The 24089-nt window shown below is 45.7% G+C and overlaps 1 protein-coding gene across 3 annotated transcripts in view; it reads right to left on the bottom strand.

The window, feature by feature from the left end:
- BACH2 (BTB domain and CNC homolog 2) overlaps positions 1–24089 on the bottom strand; it is a 197755-nt gene that overhangs the window by 138665 nt on the left and 35001 nt on the right. For all 3 annotated transcript variants that reach the window (XM_054194556.1, XM_054194558.1, XM_054194557.1), the window contains one exon: positions 15816–15902. The gene's annotated coding sequence lies outside the window, so the exon portion shown is untranslated. The remainder of the gene's footprint in view (positions 1–15815; positions 15903–24089) is intronic.

Raw genomic sequence — 24089 nt, 5'->3', positions numbered from 1 at the left:
TGCAGCTGAACCTGAGGGAGAAAGGAGTCCTGCTGGCAAGGACCTCTCTTGTCTCTCCGTGAAGGGACTGAAAAGACCTGCTGCTTCTATCTTACACCAAACATTAAGAGCCATGATCACCGAGCTAGTGAGTAGATGGCAGCCGTATCTAGAGAACAAGGAGAGATGCTGATCACACATTCTTCTCTCCTAATCCCATGTAGAGCACTCACATATGAGACTTATAAAAGCCTGGATACTTACTGGTTTATAACATCATTACTAAAAAAAAAAGAACAAAAAAAATAAATCCCCAGACACTCAAGATCCCTTCGCAACCTATTTCTGTAAAACCAGGAATCAAGTCTATCTTAGACGAAAGGATCCTTTGAATTGTTAAGAATTAGATTACCCAGTCGCTAAACCCACATCGATTCAGTTTCTCTGAGTGAAGACACAGAGAAGTATCCATTACCCAAACTGGAGATGAGTTTAAGAAAAAAAAAAATAAAAATACCCCTTCACTCATTTACCAAAAAACTCATCACTAAAGTTTAAAAAAAGACTTACACAATAACACAGACTGGTCGTTTTCACTTTAAATGCAAAACCTTGGTATGTAAAGGAAGCACAGCTGAAGGGTTATAGAAGTTTTTTCTTCTATTATTCTCCATTTCCTTCGCGCATGCCAGTCAAAACTATAAAATACTTGTGGGAGAAATGCAGAAGGCACGGTTTCACATTCCAGAAGATCTATTTCCATGTGCTGCATACAAGCCAGGCGACCACCCAGGAAAGTCGGGCAAACACAGTTTGGCCCACCAGTGCTGCAATGGCACGCTAGCCGCCCTTCCCTATCAACGCTTTGCCCCGTGTTTGCTATAAGAGGTACCCACTGAGCCTCACGAGCGGCCGAGCCTGCGGCAGGATCACCTCTACGCCTGCTCTGAAAAAACACTAACGGGCAGCCCTGTGTTTTCTCCTCTTGAGAAGCTGCGCCAAGTTCAGATGCAGAGCTAAAATAGTTTGAACACACCACCCACAGGAAAAAAGGAAAAGAAAAAGCAGATAATCTTAACGCAGGAGCCTGTAATATTAACAGCTCTTTACTTCTCAAACCATTCCATCCCCTGTCCCTTTGCCCTCCATCACGATACTTTTGCCCCAGTTTTACTGAGGAAAGCAGAACAAAGGTGGGTCATCTGGAGACTTGGGGAAGGCTATGACCAGCTATTTCCTCTCCTTAGAGTCCATGATTATGTTATTTTCTTTTCATATGTTGATCACAGAAAGATTTGGTAACTGTTTCAGAGTCACTAAAAAGGAATCAGTCCCTCAGAGGCCAAGCTGGTTGAGAAACTTTGCTGGCTGGAGCAACAGAAGTAGGCATGACTTGCCTTTAACAAAGCAGAAGGCATTTGTTTTTAGTTAACTGGGTAAAGGGCAGTAAAACTCAGCCAAGTATTTATTTATTGGACTGGAGTGCCTGCAGCGAGAGGAGGGCGAGATGTGCGTAAGGTTTCTGTAATCCCAACCTTGGAAGGGGTGTAAGTGAACTTTGGTTTCACTGCTGGAATAAGATAGCACAGAACGCCTGTGGTACGTGGTGTAGAAACATTGATTTATAAAAGGGATGTTCTGGGAGAGGGATGTGGGGGGGGAACCAAAAAATGGTCTTTAGAGCTCTCCCAAGATGATACCTTTCCTACATCTGTTGGCCATTGCTTTCTGACAGTTGAAGATGGTCGAGAGCACGAGGAGGCAACAAACCGCTGGTGAGATTTTTGCTTTGCGGGAACGATGCTTTCATTTCAGCAGTGAGGAATGCTGACTGTACCCTGGGTGTCACTGAAGCGTACCCCTCTGATCTCTCCAGCGGGAACACCGATTAAATTTAACAAAAGTAACAAGTATTAAAAGAGACTTACCTAGAGTCAACCCAAACTGACACTCAGCAGTGTTACTACTGGACGATACTTCACTACATGCTAATATGTGGTCCCACCAACTGTGACCAAAAGGCTTATTTGGCTCTCAGTCGCGTCCCCCAGTTCGGTCTGAGGGTAAAACGAGAGGGGTGGGCAACGAGAGACCCCAACTCTGGATTCGTATCAATTCTGGCAAACATGACTGACTTTCAGATCACAGCAGGGCAAAAACGCGGGGAGGTGTTCCACCAGGGATGGTACCACCTGGGGATGCTGCAGAGGCTCGTAGGATGTGTGCCAGGGAACAAGAAACAAAAATAAAGAGGAAAAACCAGATGACCTTGCAGTGCTTAGCTGGAGCTGTCAGGCAACAGTTAATGCTGTGGAATCTTGCAATTCTGTTTATATTCTTTCACCACAAGCAGGTGTTGGGAAGCCCAGGATGGGAGGGGCATGCAGATAAATAAAGAAAGAGGAACCACTTTTTTTTTTTTTTGACGTGTGTGATCTTTTCAGATGAATCTTTTTTACCGACAGCCTCTTTTCCTGGAATCAGTACGGACGTACAAGTGTCACTCCTGGGCCCTCTGATAAACAGACAGTGTACCTCAAACGCTTAGGGTTATGTTACCTGTTCGTGGTGGAGGACGATACCGTTTTGATGGGAGTTCCAGGGGAATGAAGTAATTTTTAAAAGAGACATTATTAAAACCTCCAAGCTATTTCACATGTAGATTTGTTTTGATGTTATTTTTGTTATTTTTATACTATTATAGTCATGTGCTGTCGTGTTTACCATCTGAAAAGTGAGGAATAAAGGACGGATCTCCATTGACATCCATCTCGCTTCTTCCCTTGGTCACCTTGCGTACAACCGTGCATGTGATTTTTACACTGATGGATTTTGTACAGACAAATGCTTTGACCTTCACATTTCCCCCCACCCGCTGCTGCTCCTTGTCCAGTGCCGCAGCCACTTCGCTCTCTCTTTTCTTCTGCAGCTCTTTGTTGCTGAATGTCAGGGTCACCGGTGCCACCGGCTGACATGATTAGTGTGGCTGACATGACACCATTGCTCTGAAGAAGGAAGCAAAGGGGACAAGGGGGAAAAAAAAAACCCCACCAAAACGAAAACCTGCAGCCATTTTAGGCAGAAGGAATCAGGCTCAAATAGACATTAGCAACCTCACTCTTTCCAATTAAAGAGAAGGTCTCTTGCACCGCAAGGGACGTCTGTGGCATTTCAATGCGTTCCCGTGCTCATAAAATCAGTATACTTCTGCCTGCCCCAACACATATCCTGGAGGTGTGCTCCAGTTCTTGGAGATCAAAGGCAAAGATTAGGGAGGGGGAAAAACCAAATGGGTAAAAAACCAAAAACAAACAGCATCAGACAGGAGATAAAGCCCGACCTGTGATTCAGCAGATTCGAAGGCTCAGAAGTAAAACAGCCTGCGTGCTACTGAAAGACAGCAGCAGTCCATTACATGTATTGATTTGCAGCACTTTGTCAGCACTAATGATGTTACCTCATTAAAAGAGATAAATGCCCTACTGTTCCACCAAAAGCATCTGCTCCTTCCTCCTTCTCGCCTGTTCTCCAGCAGGGCCCTCAGCAGCCGCACAGAGAAATCAAATCAAAATCCAACCCTAAACTCGTTTAGAGCTGCTTGCTAAGGTTGCTTTTTTGTTATTCTTCTCTTTCTTTATTTTAATTTATTTTTTTAAACGTGGCTAGTTTGTGTTTCCTATCAGGTATCTCTTCTCTTGATACTGAATGGGCACATCAAAGGAAAACAAAGAACCATCACGGCCCTCCTGTCGGCAAAGGACTTCTCAGAAAATAAACTAATGTCTACCTCGGCTAATTCATTGACTGTTAGGTAAAACAATATGGGCTGCAACCTTGATCGCAACGGGTGAAGCGACAGGTAAGGTGGTGACAACAACTTCTGTCTGTTAATGCCCAACGTGTTGCCACACACAACGCGCCGGTTTTGTTCCAACAGATTCCTCATTATGTGCAAAGGTAGCAGTTTACCGTAATGAATGTTTTATGCATAATTCCTTTGTGTATAGGGTCTCCAAAGTACACATTATTAAAGTCTATTAAACTCTCTATTTAGCAGAATTACCAATGTGCCTTTGGGGAAATTATTACAATGAAGCCGTACCGGTATTTAAATTCCAGTTGTTTAACAATCTTTTCCTAATCACCGATCCAGGTATCTACATTAAAGTGCAGTCAAACTACTTCCAGCATGGCATAAACCGGTCTATGAGCTGCTTATGGAAATTCATTAAAAAAATAACTACTTCAACATGGCATGTTTCTTATAATTAGTGTCAGACAGCTACAGCTTGAAAATAATAGGAACTCCTTCCTGATCCTCTTCACCAAGCAGAGCACTCCACAGTTCAACCTGGTTACAGAAACAATTAACTATCTGCAGCCATACAATTTATATCAAAACAGCAGTATCTGCAAGATACCAGCCTATTTAAGGAAAATTTGGCCAACAAGGTCCCATTCTTTACAAACGGCTTCTCTATGAGAAAGGACCTGACCTTGCATGGGACCGCATGGTTTCATGGATAGAGTGGCCCAAAAGCTGCTCAAATTCAATGTATACCCAGGTCCCTCCTCTGTCCCAGCTACTAAACTCTCTGAACTGTGTGTAAAGCAACAACAGAGCAGCTACTAACTGTTGGTTGTGCCCTTCAGACCATTTCCCCTAGAAATACTGCACACTACAGCTACAGCTGGTTACTCTCTAAATGTGGCAGTTTTTGTGGCAATGAGTCTTAAACTTAATTCCCAAGTTGTAAACACGTGCCCATGCCTCCTGTGATAAGAGCAGGTATCTCAGCAGTGGGAAGAGCCTCATGTTTCCCAAGGGAGAGGAAGCAAACTTAGCAATCATACTAGAAATCACAGGATTCAGCTTCCTGGGGCGGGGTGGGTCAGACCCAGATGCCAACCTTTCTGATTTCCTCCGTGACCTTCAATAAATCACCGTGTTCCTGCCCCCATTTCTCATCAGTACGAGGGTGGTATTTCATCCTCTTTTAGATGCCCAGATGTGCTCAGGTTCTATCTGTGGGGCAGCCAGGCTCTCCAGCAAAGACAACCAAGCAAGTACCTAAACAGATGTCTTGTCCTTGCCACTACATCGCACCGACAGTTTTACAACTTCAACACCAGTTCAAATCTCCATATGCTGCAATGACAAAACCGACATTAATGTATTGAAAAGATGCTGACAAAAATGATATGAAACCAGAGGGCACAGAAACAGAATGTAACAAAGAGGAGTTGCTCAACTGGCTTCACATCAAACAAATATGCAGAATTTAGGCCATCATACAACTACATGTTTTGATATGCCAGAATTCAAAGTTTATGTCCAAGTACAGATAAAAGGAGGACTAAAGTCATCGTTGGAAACTGGTACGTATAGTAAAGGTTCCTCTGACAAGTATACAAGTACAAACACTGTCTGCACTTCTTGGCTCTAAGGCAAATTCAATGGCTTCTGGCAGGGCTACACAATGAAGTTGTTTCCATCATGACCAAAAATCCTTCAGAGAACAATCCTTGGAAAAAAAGCACAGCAAATGGTTGGACCTATTTTAGCCATACACTAATTCGCTATAAATCAACGGACAAAAGCGCTTCCTTTCTCCAGTTACAAACCCCGAGCCAAATCACTGTCTCCATTTTACAAACACAACCTCATTGACTTTGCTCGAGTTACACATGCACCAGAGCAGACCTTGTCCTTGCGTGCAATGGGAGGCCAAATCTCCCATAAATAAGAAAAGAAACAATCTCTTCATCTTAACTGAAGTGGGATGAGGAACATCCCTTTCACCTTTAAAAAGGAAATATACTTCTAAGAGACAGAAGGGAAAACCACTAATTTCACTTCTTCAGTTTGCCTCTCCATTAGGAAAGACTCTTGCATGCTTAGAAAGGACATGTTTTTCAGGCTTTTGAGGTTACCTTAACACACTGCAGACCAGAAGTTCAAGAATATCAGATGTTGACTTAGAAAAGTTTCCAGCATTTACTTTGCTATCCATTACAGAAGTACCTCTTCTCTCCAGTTTGATGGGGTGGTATATCAAGGTTGCAGCTCTACTGCAGCCTGAAGCTGTCAGTCACTTTTTTCTTGTCACTTGCTCCTTTGCCTCAACCCTAGTTTCATGAGCATGCGGTGAGACGGTTCTGCTAAGCTACCCAAAATCCAACCTTGTCTTCAGTTTAGTTAGCCGTTGGCTGGATTTACCCCATCCAGCCGCTCATGGTACAACCTCATAAGCACCAAAGCAGGTGCAAGAGGGAAGGCTGGAGAGAAGTCCTGGCGAAGGATGCAGTGGGGAGACAAAGAGGATGAACAGCCATAAGCGGGACTGGCTTAGGCTGCCATGAAATCTTTAGTGCCTGATGCCTACCAGAAGACATCGCAGGAACACAAGACACAGTGCACAGTGTGGCATTTAACGCCAGCGTTGCAATACACGTGTCTAATGTTCCCATGTCCCCGTGTTTATCACACCAGATGACAGACCTCACAAAAGCACCTGGCAACACGATGTCACTTTTTTTCCAGGGTATTGGGTGTAATGTGGTGCGGCCTTCACTTGTATTGCGGCATGTGGGCAAGCAGCTACCTCAGACAAGCTGTCGCTTTGTCTCTCCTGCCACCTACTGTACTGAAAATCAAAATATGTGTCACCAACATGCATGTTGTCACCACTTCTGTTTGGACATGCCAGCCTTTAGCTCTTCTAGAAGTACCACTGCATGCATGTGGGAACTCCCTGATGTCACAGCTCCTCCAGCAATGCTATCCACTGTTTCCTGATGAAGGCTAAATGCAACACTTTGAGCTCTACTTAACTCACTGATGCTTCAGGGTCAAAATTAGCATTAATTTTACCCCAAGCAATAGGACAAGAGAACATGGCCTCAAGTTGCGCAGGGGAAGTTTAGACTGGATATTAGGAAGAATTTCTTCACCAAAAGGGTTGTCAAGCATTGAAACAGACTGCCCAGGGAAGCGGTGGAGTCACCATCCCTGGAGATAAAAGACATGTAGACGTGGTGCTCAGGGACACGGTTTAGTGGTGGACTTGGCAGTGCTAGGTTAATGGTTGGACTCAATGATCTCAAAGGTTTCTTCCAACCCAAACGATTCTATGATTAAATACTAAAAATTTTCCAGAGTTTAGGGCACAACGCTTCTCTCCCTTTGCCCCAACGAGAATTAATCACAGAAGATTTATTTTGAGCGGTGAACAGGCCACGATGTCCCATAAACCTCAGACCCTTTATTTGCTGTTATTTCCGATGACAACACTCAAAGGGGCAAAACCCAGCAGAAAAATAACTTCCCATTGGGTGCGTGACTGTCAGCCTGTGGGCAGGGGTGAAACTCTCGCTGCACTTGAGCTGCGTAACCAAATGAGCGTCACCCAAGAACAGACCCGCCAGATGCAAGAGGCTGCTTCAGACCGTGGTTTACCCTTGTCCTTTTAACCTCTCGCTCTCAAAAAGCACAGCTGAGTGAGTCTGGCTGTGCCACGCGTACCCTCCACAGCGCCGTGCTACCCATGCAAGATGTCCTCCCCGAGACCAGCACGTGGTCCTGCTGCCGCCAATATCACCAACTGCAGAAGGAGCTTCACCAATGCTCGTCCCCAAGTGGCATGTCCAAGGAGAAGATAATTCCCATAACCATGTGGGTTCTGCCGTCCATCCAGACACCGTTAATCGCAGTGAATGACGTCAAGAAGGGCAGCAACAAGTTTGAGTTGGTCCAGCACAGTCCAAGCCCACCACAGGGGCTTCAAACCCATTCATGGTACTACATGGAAGCCAATAAGCAATCAACTTGAAAATGAGTAGACAGATATCTCATGTTAATTATTTATGCCATCCTCCCAGAAGGCATGACAACTTTATTTTTTAGTATTTCATTATTAATTTTGAGAAAGCATTCAAATAGAAAACAACACGCTCAAGTTGCTAAAAGAAATATTATTTTCTAGTAAGAAGCTACCTTGTGGGTGTTCGTTTATTTTCCCACATATAGTGTTCCCTTTTACCTGATCAACAGCTTGTGGCTCCATGACAGCAGATACCTTTGATAAAAGGAGTATTCTGATGAAGGAGAAAGACATTCAACATTTGCATGATCGAGTAAGCTATGAAACGTATTTATTTATGCTGTGACCATAGTAATCAAGAGGTATTAAATGTGGAATTGAGCATCAGTTAAATGCATTCCAAACCTGATTTTTCACCGGTTGCAGTAAGGAAATCATTGAGTAGCAGGACTCTTTAGGGTCTTTACAGGCTGCAATTACAGAAGCAGACACAGAAGACGAATTGCTCTACTCCTGCAAAAGCAAGTCTTACTTTTGTAAGTAATAATGGGCCTTTCATCTTAGCACTTATAATTTGATCAACCGACAAAAAAAAAATTAATATAATTCCACTCACTCACAGATAAACACCTCTGAGAAATTCGGACGTCTCTTTTCCTTAAACAAATCTGACAAGGTTATAACTAAAAATATTTGTGTAACGCACACAGTTCAGTATCGACACAGGAAAACAACTGGCATGAGTAACTGAGTGTCTAACCCCAGCTATTTAGCCACCAAAATGCCTCAAGAGCTGTGATACATCCACTTAAAGCCAAATACGGCCCACAGATATCTATTAAATGTCAATGAATTTAACGGAGAGCAACAGTATGTTCCCATTAATTGCACAAAGGCTGCAAACAGGTAAAAAAAGATCTTTTTACAGCGCATGATCAGAAGTGGCTTTCAGCAACACCAATTTAATTTATAACAGAATCAAGGCAAAAAACTAAAAGATCACATTAGCAGTTAGTAACACTACAGGAACTATCAGCTAAAAGCTAATGGAGTGTATGGAGCCTTAAAAGAACTATTTTTAACGCAAAATTGAAAAACCTGCTACTGCAAGGGCAGTGTCAGAGGGTGCTCGCACATCCTCACTAGACACTCTCAGACAACTTTCAAGGATCCCTAAGGATGCTCCAAGGGAATTAAATAAGCCAATTTTATACACGCTGTGCTGTCTGCATTGACGTCTCACTAAAGCAACAGGCAAAGTTTAATCTCCAAAAGGTTTTCCACCTCTGCTGCGCTCGACCGAAAGGAAAGGAAAGAGATTTAAGCTTGTTTGGTCTACGGACAATGGAAACTTTCTAGCAGAAACGGAAGTCAGCCGATGAGCAGGTGATAAGCTGCTCCCAAAGTTTCCCTCGCTTTGAGAGGAGTGGAGTGTCTGCGAGGTTTTCAGAGCAGATTCTCCAAACAAGCTGTTAAGAGATGCCACTATCCAGAAGGCCTGACAGGAGGAAAAAGGAAGCAGGGAAATCACAGTTAATGGGATTTGGCCGCGACCAGAAAACGGCTAGGTTTCCGAATACATTACAAAAAGTCCTGCGCTTCACCGCTGCACTACTTCATCGCTGGATGAGAAAAATTTACACAGATTTAATGCCTTAAAAAGCTCCATGGAAATTTACATTAATCTGTTTAGAACAAATCTCGCCTCTCCTGGGATGCCCTGTAGATGCATACATGAAGAAGAGGAAATTGCCACCACTACACCAGAACTTCCATGATTTTCTGTAAGGGGGAAGCTGTCAGGCTAGCGATTTATTTATTTTGAGGTTACTTCATAAGTCCCATACGCGAACGTTTGTGATATGGGGAGGTCACCACCCCACTCATCTTAGATATCACTGCAGAGAATTATGTAGTTTCCCCAAGTTTTCTGTAGAAGGCAATTGTGATCTGATCCTGTCAAGCACGATAAATTGAGCTCAAAAGTAGAGAGTTACCTCGCTCCCGGAGCATCTCTCCTTGGCACAACTTCAGATCGAGGAAGGTTATACAGTTAGGGCACAGAATAAGGTCTTTGGAAGGAAGCACAGTGCTCTCACGCCTGGAGGAAAGCAGGCAAACCCCTGGCTACGGGTTGCATCGCTTTGGAAAGAGCAACCTCAGCAGGAGGTCCTCAGTGCCTCTCTCACCAAGGTGGCAGAGTGAGGGAGGCACCAAGGACCTCCTGCTCATCCGAGGTGGTGAGAGAGTTGTTTGCTGAAGGCGTCAATGAAAGAAAAATTACCGTAGCCGATGCCCTCTACCTGTGCAAACTGAAGCCAAGCATGGGACGTGACACAACACGTATGAACCCTACACTCATCCTTCCTCAGATCCCAAAGGAGGCAGCGCCACGGTACGTGCGAGAAGGGAAGATGCCAGCAGCAGAGAAATTTCTGCTCTAATCGTGAGATAGAGGAAGAGGCAGTAGGAACAGAAGAATGGAAGCGATAGGAGAAGCGAGATAAAAGAATTACGGGGCTGATAGCATCTGATAGACAACACACTTTTAGAAGAAGGGGAGGAAGTTGAGCGGCCGTGAAAGAGAGGGAAGGAAGAGTAAGGCTGATTTTCCCGATAGTCAGGTCATGATCAGTTCCTGAAACCTGTCTAGTAAGGCTGTTTGTCCGATGTAAAGATGCAAAAAGCAACACTTGTGGCATCTTGGGAGCAGAAAAGGAGATATTGGGGAGTGGGGCACTCTGCAGGGGAATTAAAAAAACTACAAGTCTTCTAAGTGCCATAAATAGAGATGAAGCTACTGAGGTCTCAACTGATAACCACAGTGAATAGTTAACAGAGGAGTTATGCAGAATTGTCCACTGAGACAAAAATCTTAAAAACTTTGGCTCCTCACAACCATCTTTTCTTTTGGAAATCCCACAGCCACTGCTGGGAGATTAGCTTTATAAAGTGAGAATTTAACTGGAATTGCAGCTCTGGGTAACTACGGTAAATGTTGCTCACAGCAACAGAAAATGTAGGATAATTAGGTATTTTGGGGAAGAGGGGAAAGAAAGTTACAGTAACTATGCAAACAGAATAAAAAACAATGCTCTCCTTCTCTGGGACCTTTCTGAGGATCTCGGAGCAATCTACAGCCTGTCCTCGTTAAAAGCTGCCATGCTATGGCCACAGCTCATTACACGATCTAGGTCCCAAACCTGGCGGTACTTCCCATCCTTATACTTCTACCCTTCTGCTGATCCTCACCCCAGACATGAGCCGTGAGCTGCGGGGTAGGGACCCCGTTGCGGGTTTGTGCAGCACGGGACCCCAGCCGGGACTCGGGGTGCTGCCAAGCGCTCCTTCCACATAATTAATGCGGCGGCCCGATCAAGAGACAGAGAAGACAAAAGGTTTCCACCAAGTGAGGAAAACTCTTTAAGCGCAAGAAGTGAAGGCTCTCTTCACGCCGAACGTGCTGGGCGGCACAGCCCGGCGGGGCAAGTGGGCTGGGAAAGCCAGCCGTCTTTCAGACCAAAGCGCAAAAAAGAAGCGGGAGGAGAAAAAAAGGAAGACAAGGTCAAGCAGAGGGAGGCAGGCTCCAGACAAACCCTCCCCTCCCCAGAGGAAAAGCACCTCAGCAGACACCGCCGTGGAGTCTGCAGAAGATGCTGCTCAGCGGGACAAAGGGTCAAGTTAAAATACAAACCCACGTCTACATGCTCCCGCGAGTTCCTTAAGTGCAGCTGAGAATTTAATGCAATCCAATGCTTTGCACTGGACTTGTTTGATTGCACGTTTTCCACCAATTTCCTGTTCCAGTTTCTGCTACTACTGTGATTTTTAATCATCAGGGGGGAAAAACCACTAATATTCAGATATTGCCATGCTAAGAAATCTGGAGTATCTGGAAGTTAAATTAACAATATTTAAATACAGTCCATGTCTATTTAAAGGTTTGAACACATCTCGTTAGAACACTGCATAAATTAACCCAACCCAATTCTCCGGGATGCATCAAGATCTAAAAAACCCCAAGTTTGATGTTCTCTCTTTACCACCCACTTAAAAAAACCAAAACCAACATGCTGGGGTTAGCTTAGGTTGCAAATGGTAACAAAATCAACATTCAACTGATTAAATGCAATTTACTCCCTGATGTAATGACGATCATGCCATAACCAGTTCAAAACCAAAACAAGAAGAGGTTCTCCACAGCCCACCCCCCCCAAATTTTCGCCGTTAACGATGCCCCAGCGCAGCCCGCCCGCTCGGGATCCCGCACCGCATCCCTCCATCCCTCCCCACCGCCTGAACCCATCCCCGGACAGAGCGGAGCGATGCAGCCGCCGGGCTCCCCCGTCCCCGCCGCCCCGCTCCCGCTGGCGGCCAGACAAAGCAAACTCCGGTTGCATCACGGAGCAAACTCATTTTCCAGCAACCTCCCAGCCCGGAGTTTACCGCTACTGTAATCCGGTGCTGTCAACAACGCCGCCTTTGTTGCGCGCCCGTGCGCGCGGCTTGCTTGTTGGCTGGTTTCTTGTTTGGTTTGTTGTTTTTTTTAAATACTATTATTATTATTTATTTTAAGGAGAATTTTTGTTTTAAATGAGTAATCTGTTTTCGAGTGATTTCTCCTCCGTGCTGGCTCCACCCTGTACTGTAAACGAGACATTACCTTATACAAGAATGAATCTGCTGCATTCCTCTGTCTAGCTGCCTCGCAGCACATTTCCTACGCTCGCAGCAGCCCCGGCAGCGCAAGCTCTCCCACCCCTTCCCCCCCCCAACATTTTTTTTCTTTCCCTTTTTTTTTTTTTTTTTCTTTTTTTTCCTTTTCACTGCCTCGCTGTGTTTTTGTGTAAATGATCTCACATGACTCAACAAATCCATCTGCCTGGAGCAGGCCAAGTTTGGAGCCTTCCCAGGAGGGAGGAGAAGAATTGCTTTGTGGAAAGGACCTGGAGCTTTGCCCTTTCTCTGGCTCAAATTACCCGCCTGTCAGGCCTGACGGATTTGGCTAAAAATAAAAGGAAGCGGGCCGTGAAAAGGAGATGAATGAGCTCAGCAGTTCCTTAGATAACATGGGCCTGGTGTCGCCCAAAGATCCCAGAGCAGGAACTTCAGATGCCGGGCATGTGAGCACGGTGCTGCAGCAGAGGTGAACTTGGCTGCTCAGGGACCAAAAAAAAAAAAAAAAAAAAAAGGCACAAAAAAAAGGGCAAACCCAACCATACACTGTTGGAAATAAACGGATTAAAGACACGCAGAACGGGAAAACTGCCTGCTGTAGGTTTTAAGCTTGTAAAAGGGCAGATTTACGGCGTTTCCAGTGGGGAAAGGGGGCGTTGGGGGGTGTGGCGGGGGGACGCACGTGATGTCAGCCTCCCGCCCTGCCCGGGGAGCCTCAGCATCCTCCCTGCGAATGCCTGCCCAGCGCCCGCAGCGGGTATTAAGCACTTAGTTTGGCAATGTAATGACACACTGCAACAATCTGTAATGCGAGGCAGTCAGCAAAGCCCTGGCTCGCAAAGCTCTTTCTCCTAACCATTAACCATATGTTTGGCTCCGCCGCCGCCCGAGCGAGCGGGTGTTCCAGCGCACCATCTGGTTTCTATCCACACAAGCAACTGCAAAGCACAGAGTATTTCCCTCCGGAGCCGCGTCTTCCTCCCCGGCTCCCCCTCCCCGCTCGGCCCCCCACTCCTCCGCTCCCCGTCTTCCTCCTTCGCCTCCTTTCAAGCAGCAGCTTCGCCTCCCCGCCACGACGCTCGAAGCTCTGGGGACCGCAGCTGCCCCACTGAGGATGCGGCAGGAGAGCGGGGATGCTGCGTCGTGCCACCCCCATGAGCTCACACCCCTGCACGCATAGACACACAGAGAGGGATCGCATCCCTCATCACCGATGCTTGGGGTACCACGTTAAAAAATAGGTATGTTCTTGGCTGGTCTAGGTGCGGCTGCTGTGCCCATCGCGTCTCACTCACGCACACACGCGCACAGGGAACGTTCGATTCGGGTTACACCAGCTCCATCCCCACACTGCAGGAGGACCTCAAGAATGAACCTAATAACAGCAGGACAACTAGCAGTGTTACCTCCTGCCCCCAAACAGGGCTTTCTAGGCACATCGGGTGTTGGTGCCCCCCTTCCCACCAAATTAAGAAGATTCTGGGGGAAAAAAGGAGGAAAAAAAAAAAAAAAGGAGAAAAAGAGAAAAAGAAAGAGGAATGGAATGAGAGAGAGCTGAAGAAAAAGGAATGAAAATATTTACTTTTCCTATGATAACTAAACAAGCTCTTTCTGAAACTACCAAAAAAGCTTTCAAGTGTTATAGTTTAGAAGACCTTGTACCATATGCTTGCTTTATGATTTTATGAATTCTAACTACTATTTATGTTTTTAAAGCACTTCCATCCTTCTGTTTATTTATGAAGTCACCTATGGGAGATCAGCAGTAATTTTCCTCTCAGGTTGGCGAATGTAAGATTAATCATGACCTAATGCAAGTATTCAGGGACGCAAGCAATAGGATATTCAGCAAATCCCACACTTGCTCCTTTAAAATAAGTTTATACTCTGCAATGAGTCACATATACAGTGTTTATCCAAGTTACCAGTGCGACAAGAAAAAAAAGCCCATTACATTTGCAAATACATACAAATCGCAGCTGTAAGCACCCAACTGCTTACACCAGGACTCGCTTCTATGACTGGATATTGATTTTTTAATAATGTGTCATTATACCAATGTTGATACAGCAACTATCTTCCCGGAGTATGCAATTTAATACTAAAAAGAAGCTGGCTCTAGGAAATATCAAATCCACACCCATTCGCATGCTATTTAAACACCCTTCTCGCTCATGCCTGTAGCCATGCAAAGCCACAACTGCGTTTTTCCCACCTAGCACCTAACAAAGAGAATGCAAAGGACTCGCCAGTTACAAGCAGCTCAGTCCAAGGCAACTAGCTCTGCTGATCTGCTTCTTGGTAAAAATACTGCAGAACCCCTCCAGTCGGTGCTGGAAACCAAGAGGCTACATCGAAAAAGATGCACGTTTTTTGAATCTCCTCATACGTGTGAGAAATCAGCGCACAAAAAAGCACGCTGTAGGCCCTTATCCTGGAATCAAATACACATGGGGAAAACCCATATGCTTGTGAAAAGCCTGATGACTTCACTGGGATTGCCTAAGAAGTTTGAGGGTAGGATCTGGCCTCAATTACCAATGTGGAGTGCAATTAGCACTGTAAACTCCCCCACTTCATCTTCCACTCCTCCTCAGTGAGGGAAATAATTAAAATGATTAAAAACATAAGAGGTGCATTTCAGCTAGCAACTTACATTTCCTATAAAACAGGATCTAAATATGTTAAAGTCCATTATTTTAAGATAAGATTGTGGCAGACATATTAGTAGCATGCTTGAGCATCACACATTAGGTTTCCTACAACCATGCAACACGAAATTGTCTCCATTCACACGCTGAAAACAGCCAGCAGCAGCCCTCTAAAGCAGTAAAGGTCTAGGGTCTGGGTCTTCTAGCAGATAATGATCTGCTCTGATCCAGAAATCTTTTAAAAGGGGAAATTCAAGGGAAATATTCATAGATTCAGAGTTGTGCAGTCTGAAGGGACAGCTAATCATTTGACCTTCTTCCAGAAAACATGCATGGAGCTTCCCCGCCTACATCGATGCAGCTGTAAGAGGGTGAATTAGAGAATCTCTTAGGGTCAAAAAAACATCATAAAACAAAAACAAGAAAAACAGAACAGCCTCAGCTTCAACAGCCTGATATAGAGAAGGAAGCTACTGAGGCCCCAGCAATGTTGTCCTATTCAGCAATCACCCGAGCTGCGGGAACACTCACACCCTCTCGCCTGATCTGAATTAATTTAGCAGCCACTGGGTGTTGTTATACCTTGTCACCTTCCTCTGCTCCTCAATCCCTGATGAAGGGCCACTGTCAGCCTGAAACCTGGCCAGTTTTTAAAGCATAATAAAAAGCAGTGTCACGGTATTACCTGAATCCACCGAGTCCTCCTGCCAACAATATTGTTCACGCAATCACATTTTTCTGTTTTTAAAAACTTCTCTCTTGCCTCATCGCTCTGTGTGAAAAACAACACAAAAGAGAAAATTGATTAACTGCACACAATTATCTATTATTTGCATTACAGCAGCTGGCCTTCCCAGCAGATACTTAGGTCTTTTGTTTTCTGCCATGTGTCCTAAAGATATTAAACAAGAAAAAGTCCATTCCCCAAAATTGCTCATTGACCAAATCGAAGTGACAGAGAACAATTTGGAGGGGCGGCCGAGGTTCCACAGCCCATTGCTCTCCTGCACCCAAATCCTCTGCCCTCTCCTCGGGGCATCCTGCCTGGCAGCGCCGGGACCAACGCCAAGTAGACACTCAGAAATACGGGGGAAGAGAGAGCTGCTTGAGTTTCTTTCAGTTTCAACAGTACATACGTGCCACTAATAACGGCAGCAGCAATGTAAAAATAATACTCGCAAAATTACATCGACAGTAAATTACTTAATGGTACAGTTTCCCTGAACTTTGCACCTACAACATTATTTAAGCGGTAACTCCACCTAAAATTCTCGAAAGGGCCTTTTGGTGTCTGTGTTTACTTCTCGCTTCACATATCAGTAGCTTTAAGCTTCAGTGTAAAATTCTGCTGCCAATACACCAATGAACCAAAATGTACACTTCATATAAGAAATTTCCACACTCAAATAAGGAAGAAAAAAGTCCACATGGTAGAAACCCCACTCGAGATAAAAACCTCAAAAAAGCCCCACCAGTCTCTCTGGATGGCCAGAAGACGCTTCATAAGTAAAGAAAAAATGCAACTGGATTTTCAGTACTGGAAATGCCATTAACCTCAGTGCTTCATTGCTTTCTCTGAAAGCATACAAAACAAACCCCTGCATTTAAGGAGACGTGACTCAACCACCTGTGCATCATCCCTTGCCCACCTCAACAAAGGCATATGGATTAAACAGATTAAACACAGCATGGGATGGGGGATACGGCTGTGATACCCTTCCTGCCATTTACGCTGCCCGTCGTTGACACGGATGTCTGCCAGAAAGTTTTGTTGCAAGTTTTCGGTCACAGTTGTCTGACTGAGCCATTCCCAAAAAAGTGGCTGGAAAGACTCAACAAATTCCAACCACCTCTGAGTTTAAACCTGGGACTAGCCAGGTGCCACAGGAAGCAAAGAGCACGGTCTAGTCCAGGGCTGAAGAGGAGAGAGGTGGCCTTTGCCTCTGGCATCTGCTCCCGAGGGGGCAGGGCCACCTCCCGAGCAAGGACAGGGACCAACCCTCTCCCCTTCTCCAGGTGACCTCCCTGCCGCAGCCCCGGCTGCCTGGGGCCACCTATGCTCAATACAGAGCAGCCAAGAGCTGGGCCAGGGGGGCGGCGGGGAAAAATACGTCAACGCAAAAAATTTCATATAACGGGGGGACAGAAAACTGGAAGTAGGATGGGGAGAGAGTGACAACTAGGCACGGAGGGCTGCACAGTGGCTGTGCAGCTGTGGCACCGCCAATGAATCGTGTTCAAGCCCCTAGGATGCCGGTGGACGCTGTTGGCCATTTGCTTCCTTCCTGCCTTTTGGCTTTGGCGCATCATGGCTACGTTGCAAGAGAGAACACTGATGACTCGAAGCACTGAAAAGGGAGGGAAACGTGGCGGGCGAGCGCTGCCCTTCACCCACTCCTGCCACCGCAGGAGGTACCTGAGCCGTGCATCAGGGCTATGGGACAACTCTGACAGCTGTTGTCAGCGAAGACGGCGGCCACCCCGCCGGTCCCTGCCACCCCTCTCCTGGCGCAGGCAGACGAGCCGCGCTGTGGCAGCGCCGCTCCAGTCGTGTAAACCCAGCATCTCCCAAGTGGCCATTAACGGCGAGTTCCCAACCAACCTGAAACCCTGCCTTCTCTCAAGCAGAACTAACGAACACTCGCAGCCAAAGGGAACGGCGTTTCCAGTACATGAAATACTGTGTAGTACAGGGACATCTCAGCGGCAAGGCTGTAAGATCCTCAAGATCCTTTGTCCTCTTGTTTTAAACTCTCTTCCTGTAAAGAAGTGGCGACGCTTCCCAAATCATTTGTCAAACCCTCAAGCCTGACACCGATAAACAGAGTGAGTTTGTGAGGAAATAACAAACTTCTTCAGTAGGATTTGAGTAGTGTGCCGTAAATAAAAGCCTGGGGCTAAACACGGAATGGGAAGGAAAAACCAAGACGCTGAAGAAGGCGTTTGCCCAGGGCTTGTAGCTACAGCTGTACGCTCGGCGCTAGGCAGTGGACTTGCAGAAAGAGAAAGGTGCGATGCCATCATCGAAAACTGTCCATGCATTCACAAGACTTAAAATCGGGGCTGCACAAATCCTTTTTATATCTCCCTGAGTCGCACTCTGACCTTAGTTATAATATTGTCATGTATTCGTGTATGAAAATAAAATTAACAGCTAATAGTTGAAACCGCCCTAGATGTTATGCTGCCTTAGACATTCACAGCGTATAACAGAGCATAGGTCTACAGTCAACCAAATGCACAACGCTGGAAGAGAGACCTTAAAGGTAAATAATTCAGGGATTGAATTCTTTAAGGTAAATAATTTAGGGCTCTAATGAACTCACTGACTGTAAATAGGGAGTTCCACTGCTAGGAACCCTTCAAACTGCCCTACATCCAATCCTCGGGAGTGCAAAGCACAAAACTGTCAGCAGAAACACGCCTCAAATATTCCTGGCTATAGCAGCAAGGACTCCATCTAACATAAAACAAGTCCTGGATAGGAAAAGGCAGCTTCACAGACTGGTTCCAGTGCTCCGTACTGTGCCCATGAGTTGCTTAAAAGAAGGTGTAATTTCAGAAACGTCCCTTGGGCAAGCAGTGAGGTGGTCTGTGAAGCAAAGTAGTTGACCCATGTTGTGTCCCGTGGAAGCACTGGAAAAACCCTTCAAGGATAGCCAACAGTTTGCCTGTGCGGTTTGATCCAGAGGTGCTGAAAACACATGGGTGAGGCTGCAAGCTCTTTGCTAAATAAGACAGCCCGTAGATGAAAAGGAACCAGACAAACCCCCGACTCCTCCTCACTTCACAATTTCTCTTCCCTGTCTTACAAAATTGGCTATGCTCAAGTGCTTTTAGCAACACCTGGGAATTCCTGGGAATCCGTCAAAAAGCATCTCAGCCGGACAAAATCCATCGACAAACCACGGTATCAATCCTTATCAAATTTTAAATTACCAGCAAGTCTCAGCCTTCCCAGCCTGCATCCTCCAGTTCCACGGAGTCATTCACAAGCAGCAACTATTCCTACCCAAGCAAGGAAACTGTATTAAAATGGAGATACAGAGAATTGTCAGTTATACAATGTTGTCGCTGCTAAAAAAACTCCCAGAATTTTTATGCTGCCTCACACGTACATAAAGTAGTATGTAAAAACACCCTGGAGTTGCCTCACACCCTCTTACGAGACCTACACGAAACCAGACCATGGAAGAAAACCCCGCCTTTCGCCGCCAGACACGGGCACGTCAGCAGCAATAGCCACGGCGCTGCAAGGCTGCTGACGAGCCTGGAAACACTGTATGGGAACATGCCCGCGGATCAGCAGTCGAAAAGGCAACTGCTGTTCTCGCCCCGTGCCCAGCGGAGATGAGATCTCATCGCCAGCAGAGATCTGGGTCACCACCAGGAAGCTGGAGTTATCCCAGCACCATCTTCTAGGTAATGCTCCCGAAAGGGGAAACAAATCTGCGGCGAGGTTGCATCCGACAAGATCCTGGGTGTAAAACAAAAACAACCACCGGCGGTTTCTTTGCTCCCTGGCGATACCATCCAATTGAAAAAAAGAAACAACAAACCCCGTATCGCATGATGTCTTGTATGCAAACTACTTTGCAGAAAGAGTTTGTTGTAAATGCAAAGTTCAGATTGCAGTGTCTCAAGAGCTGGCAAACGCATCTCGATTGCCAAAGCCTGCCTCCTAAACGCCAGGCTAAAAAGTACTTGTTTGCCTAACCTGTACTTCAAATACCAAAACCCAAACGTGGGGAAGGAGAAAGCAAGAAAGACAACAAACTATCGATTTTAAACCTATGATGTTTGTGAAAAATAAATGCGCCAAGACTCCATGCAATCAAGTAGCTGACATCAATCCAGGCACAGGACTGAAAACCGAACCAGCTTTCCAATCTCTGCTAACCAAAACTTTTGCAATCTTCCTGTACGCCATTTCCTTGTTTACGTCTCATGGTACTGGAGTTCAACTTTTGGAGAAACACGAATGGTGAACCTAGAAAGTGAAATGTGATATTATTTACAGAGTAAGAGAGCACGCTGTTTGCAAGAATTCGTAGCCGCACACATCCCAGTCCTGTTCCTCAGTCCAACACCCACTCCTGAAATCCTGTACCAACCAGATTAGCTGATGTGCACATGCTTGTGCTCTTGCGGAAACAATAGTCTCTTTCAGTCCGTACAATCTTCTGAAGAACCAGGCGAAAACGTCATGGGAAAAGTTAGGAAATATCTGCAGAAAACAGTCTGCAAGATGAAAGGCAGAATGAGCCTTTTAACTTGGCCGAAGTACATAACATGGAGGAGAAACGCATAGCTTTGTTACCTAACCCCTTTTCCAAAGGGCTTTTTTTTTTTTTTCCAGGTTGGAAAAGGGGGTTGAAACAACTTTAGAAAATAGAACACGCCAGTGGTGGGACGGCTCCCTTACAGACAGAGTGCTGCAGGCAAAATCCAGCCTGGGGAGCTGCGCAGCAGATCTGGGAGCCGATACCCGCTCCCCTTCCACGCTGGGATCTCCCGCCGACGGCCGGGATCTTGTCAGGCAGGATGAGTCCTCCTGCCCGCCCTGCACCACGCTCCTCCCTCCCCTCCCCTCCCAAACACCGCTCTGCTGCTGTGGAGGGCACAGCGCTATTTTTTAATTAATCCAGCACACGGTTTGAGATGCCTCAGGGTTAAGCGAAATATTTCCTGTCTTTAATCAGTGTGGCAAAAGCACCTATAAAGACAAACGCTCTGCCATAAGGCTAAGGAATTGAGAACAGAAAAGAAGCTGCAACAGAGCCACCCTTGACCTCTTGAAATTTTGCCTCCAGAGGGCTCAAATATAAGAAACTGAATTTTTCATCGGTAGGGAAATGAGGTAGGGAGACTGGCTTTCGGTAACATTATGGTTGGGAATATCAAATAAAAGTCCTTATGGAGTTGCACCATCCATCTTCTGTTCCAAACTGTTGGTCTCCAAAAAAGCTATCACAAAAGAAGAATTCCCCCCCACTATCAGGACAGCACTAAGGACTCAGAGAGATTTTAAACAAATACAGTTCTACAAATCCTTGTTTCTCCTCTTGCAAGGGGCTACAGAACTCCTGCAGGAAACAAACGCTCCCATATCAAAGCAGGTTTTCTCTGCATGCACTCATGCTGCCTATTACTTTTTAACCGTCTGGTACACATCTTCCTACAGGATTGCTTATGTTAAGGGAAATACTGACATTTGCTCTGCAAAAAAATACTGACTCCTGTTCTGCACAAATGCCATGAAGGTTAATAGCAGCATCATGGCTTCAACTCTGCCTTTGCCTTTCACCGAGTAGACCATATAACCACTGGCATCTCACCTCTCCCGTGCGCTTCCCTTCCCCTCAACTCACACACCCTCTCTGCAGGATTTTACTAAGCAGTTCATCTAAACCCGACAGTAAGTATTTTTCAAACTGCAGGAGCGAGTCGAAGTATTAATTTGATGTGTCTGATTGCACAGACACCATATGAGAATGTGAGAGCTGACCACAGAAGAATACAAGTTGCTTTCTTCATTTCACAGCTCCGGGAGTCAAAAAGGGTGTGCAGGACCCTGATATATACCAGATGTTTTTAAAGTAAGGTGGAAAAACTGGTGCGGACACACTTGTCCATCGTGAAAGCTTCCCAATGGCTACCAACTGGCCGTGCTGTAGCGAGCAGGCTTCCTCTGCCTGCCGAAGATTACAACCCCGATGGAACGGGGGTATTTACAGCTTTCACGCATACAAGTAAATCCTGCTCTCAATCCCTCCTCATTTTTCTAGAAAATAAACTTGACAAGTCCATCAGCATAGCGCGAGAAAGCCTTGAAACAGAACTCACTTTGTTACATATATTCTTGTACCTATTTAAGAGAAATGAATTATTTTAAAGCAAAAAAGTTAGGGCTGGAACACCTCTACAGTTTCACCAAGTTCCACGTTCAACCCAAGAAACAAATGCAAAATTTTTTTCAGTTGTTTGTAGCAAGTCTTGCATCAGTTTCACTCAGATTTTTTTTCCTCAGAATTTATGTTTGTAATTAACAACAACAACAAAAAAAAAACATTTTAAAAAACCCTTCACCCTCAGCTCCCAGGGGCCTCAGCCACTACCCTCCCTGTACTAGAAACTCTACAAATGCATAGAGACTTCACGTCTCTGTCCTGAAAAGCCAAGTTTCATCTTGTAGTTACAAAACTGGAGGTTGTTTGCTTTTCTTCAAAAAAAAAAAAAAAAAGTGAGAAGTCATCAATAAAAAATACTAAAAGAAAATAAAAGTAAAAAAAGAAAGGACCCCAGATGAAAAATGTCATTTACGTTGACTTTTCGGGTGAAGTTCGTTGCAGAGAGGAGTCATCGTTCCATGCACTTGGTATGAAGTCTGGAAACTTCAAAATATTGCTGTCTTTCACTGCGTAGCATGGGGGTGTGTGAAGGGAAGACTCTTCCGTCAGCCATAGGTTTCCCAGGATGAGAAACCCGGGTGCTGCTGGAGGCATCCTCGTCCCACAAGAACACACACATAACAAGAGCTTTCAGACAGCATGGTGATACGAATCACATAAGATGGAGAGAGACTTTGATACGCTTCTCGTTGCTGCTCCTATTTCCACAGCCCATGCTGGTTCAAAGAACATCGCAGGATGTGCGTGAAAGAAAAAGCAGTATCTCAGGCCAGGGACAAGTAGACACACACACAGGTGAAGCAAGCTGAGGGCTGGGATCTCGCAAGTCTCCCATATCCAACCCAGAGCAACTTCTTCACTGCACGCTGCCTCAATTCTTTTCCTACATAATGTTTGCAGTTGTAAAAGGATGTTTTAGAGGGCCATAAAGACCATCAGAGGGCTGGAGCACCTCTCCTGTGAGGACAGGCTGAGAGATTTGGGGTTGTTCAGCCTGGAGAAGAGAAGGCTCCAGGGAGACCTTGTAGCAGCCTTCCAGTATGTAAAAGGGGCCTACAGGAGAGATGGAGAGGGACTTTTTACAAGGGCATGTAGTGATAGGACAAGGGGTAATGTCTCCAAACTAGAAGAGGGTAGATTTAGATATCAGGAAGAAATTTTTCACTATGCGGGTGCTGAGGCACTGGCACAGGTTGCTCAGGGAAGCTGTGGATGCCCCATCCCTGGAAGTGTTCAAGGCCAGGCTGGATGGGGCTTTGAGCAACCTGGTCTAGTGGGAGGTGTCCCTGCCCATGGCAGGGGGGTTTGGAACTAGGTGATCTTTAGGGTCCCTTCCAACTCTTACCATTCTATGATTCTATGATTCTTTTGAGGTGACAGGATATTTTGTTCACAGTCCCACTGAATATATTTATGCCTGTTGTTTTGTTTTGACATCTACTTGTGCACGTACTCTGCCCCCTTCTTTCAGCCTAGCTCTGTCTGAGGAGCAGAACTGCCCCATCTTCTCTCTGTCAGAGCAAAGCGCTGGCTACGCCACCTCAAGCTCAGCATTGAAATCACTCATTCCTCCACAGGACCGTAGAGATAATCCTTTGCCCAGTAAATACCCCACTTTCTTCCTCATTGTTCTAGGAGGATACGAATGAATGAACTGTTCTTTTTCTGAACACCACCTTCTGCCTTTATTGAGCACTTCAGTTACTGGTTCCAGCTGCAGCTCCCTGCCCTTCGAGGCATCAGTTAAGGTTGCTGGGTCTGATTTCCAATTTTCCAGCTATAAGCCTCTTTGAGGGAAAAAAAAGGTCGGATGCTGTTAGCCCTATGAGAAAACACACATTTAGTCCGCAACCGTGGGCTCCTGAAACACAGCTGTTAAGCGCAAATCTGAGTTTCTGAAATTTTCTTTCTGTTGCCTCATTATGTTTACTACATCCCAGCAGAAGCCAGAGTCCCCGCAGGCGGAGGGAGGAAGTCTTTATGCTTCCAGCTGCATCTAGTGCTGGCTAGTCAACCAGATGCAAAATGCTGCATCAACCTGATGTTTC

Source organism: Rissa tridactyla, chromosome 3 (genome assembly GCF_028500815.1).
Source record: "Rissa tridactyla isolate bRisTri1 chromosome 3, bRisTri1.patW.cur.20221130, whole genome shotgun sequence".
Taxonomy (NCBI): domain Eukaryota; kingdom Metazoa; phylum Chordata; class Aves; order Charadriiformes; family Laridae; genus Rissa; species Rissa tridactyla.
The sequence above is the reverse complement of the archived record's forward strand: the minus strand, read 5'-3'. Positions and strand labels throughout refer to the sequence as shown.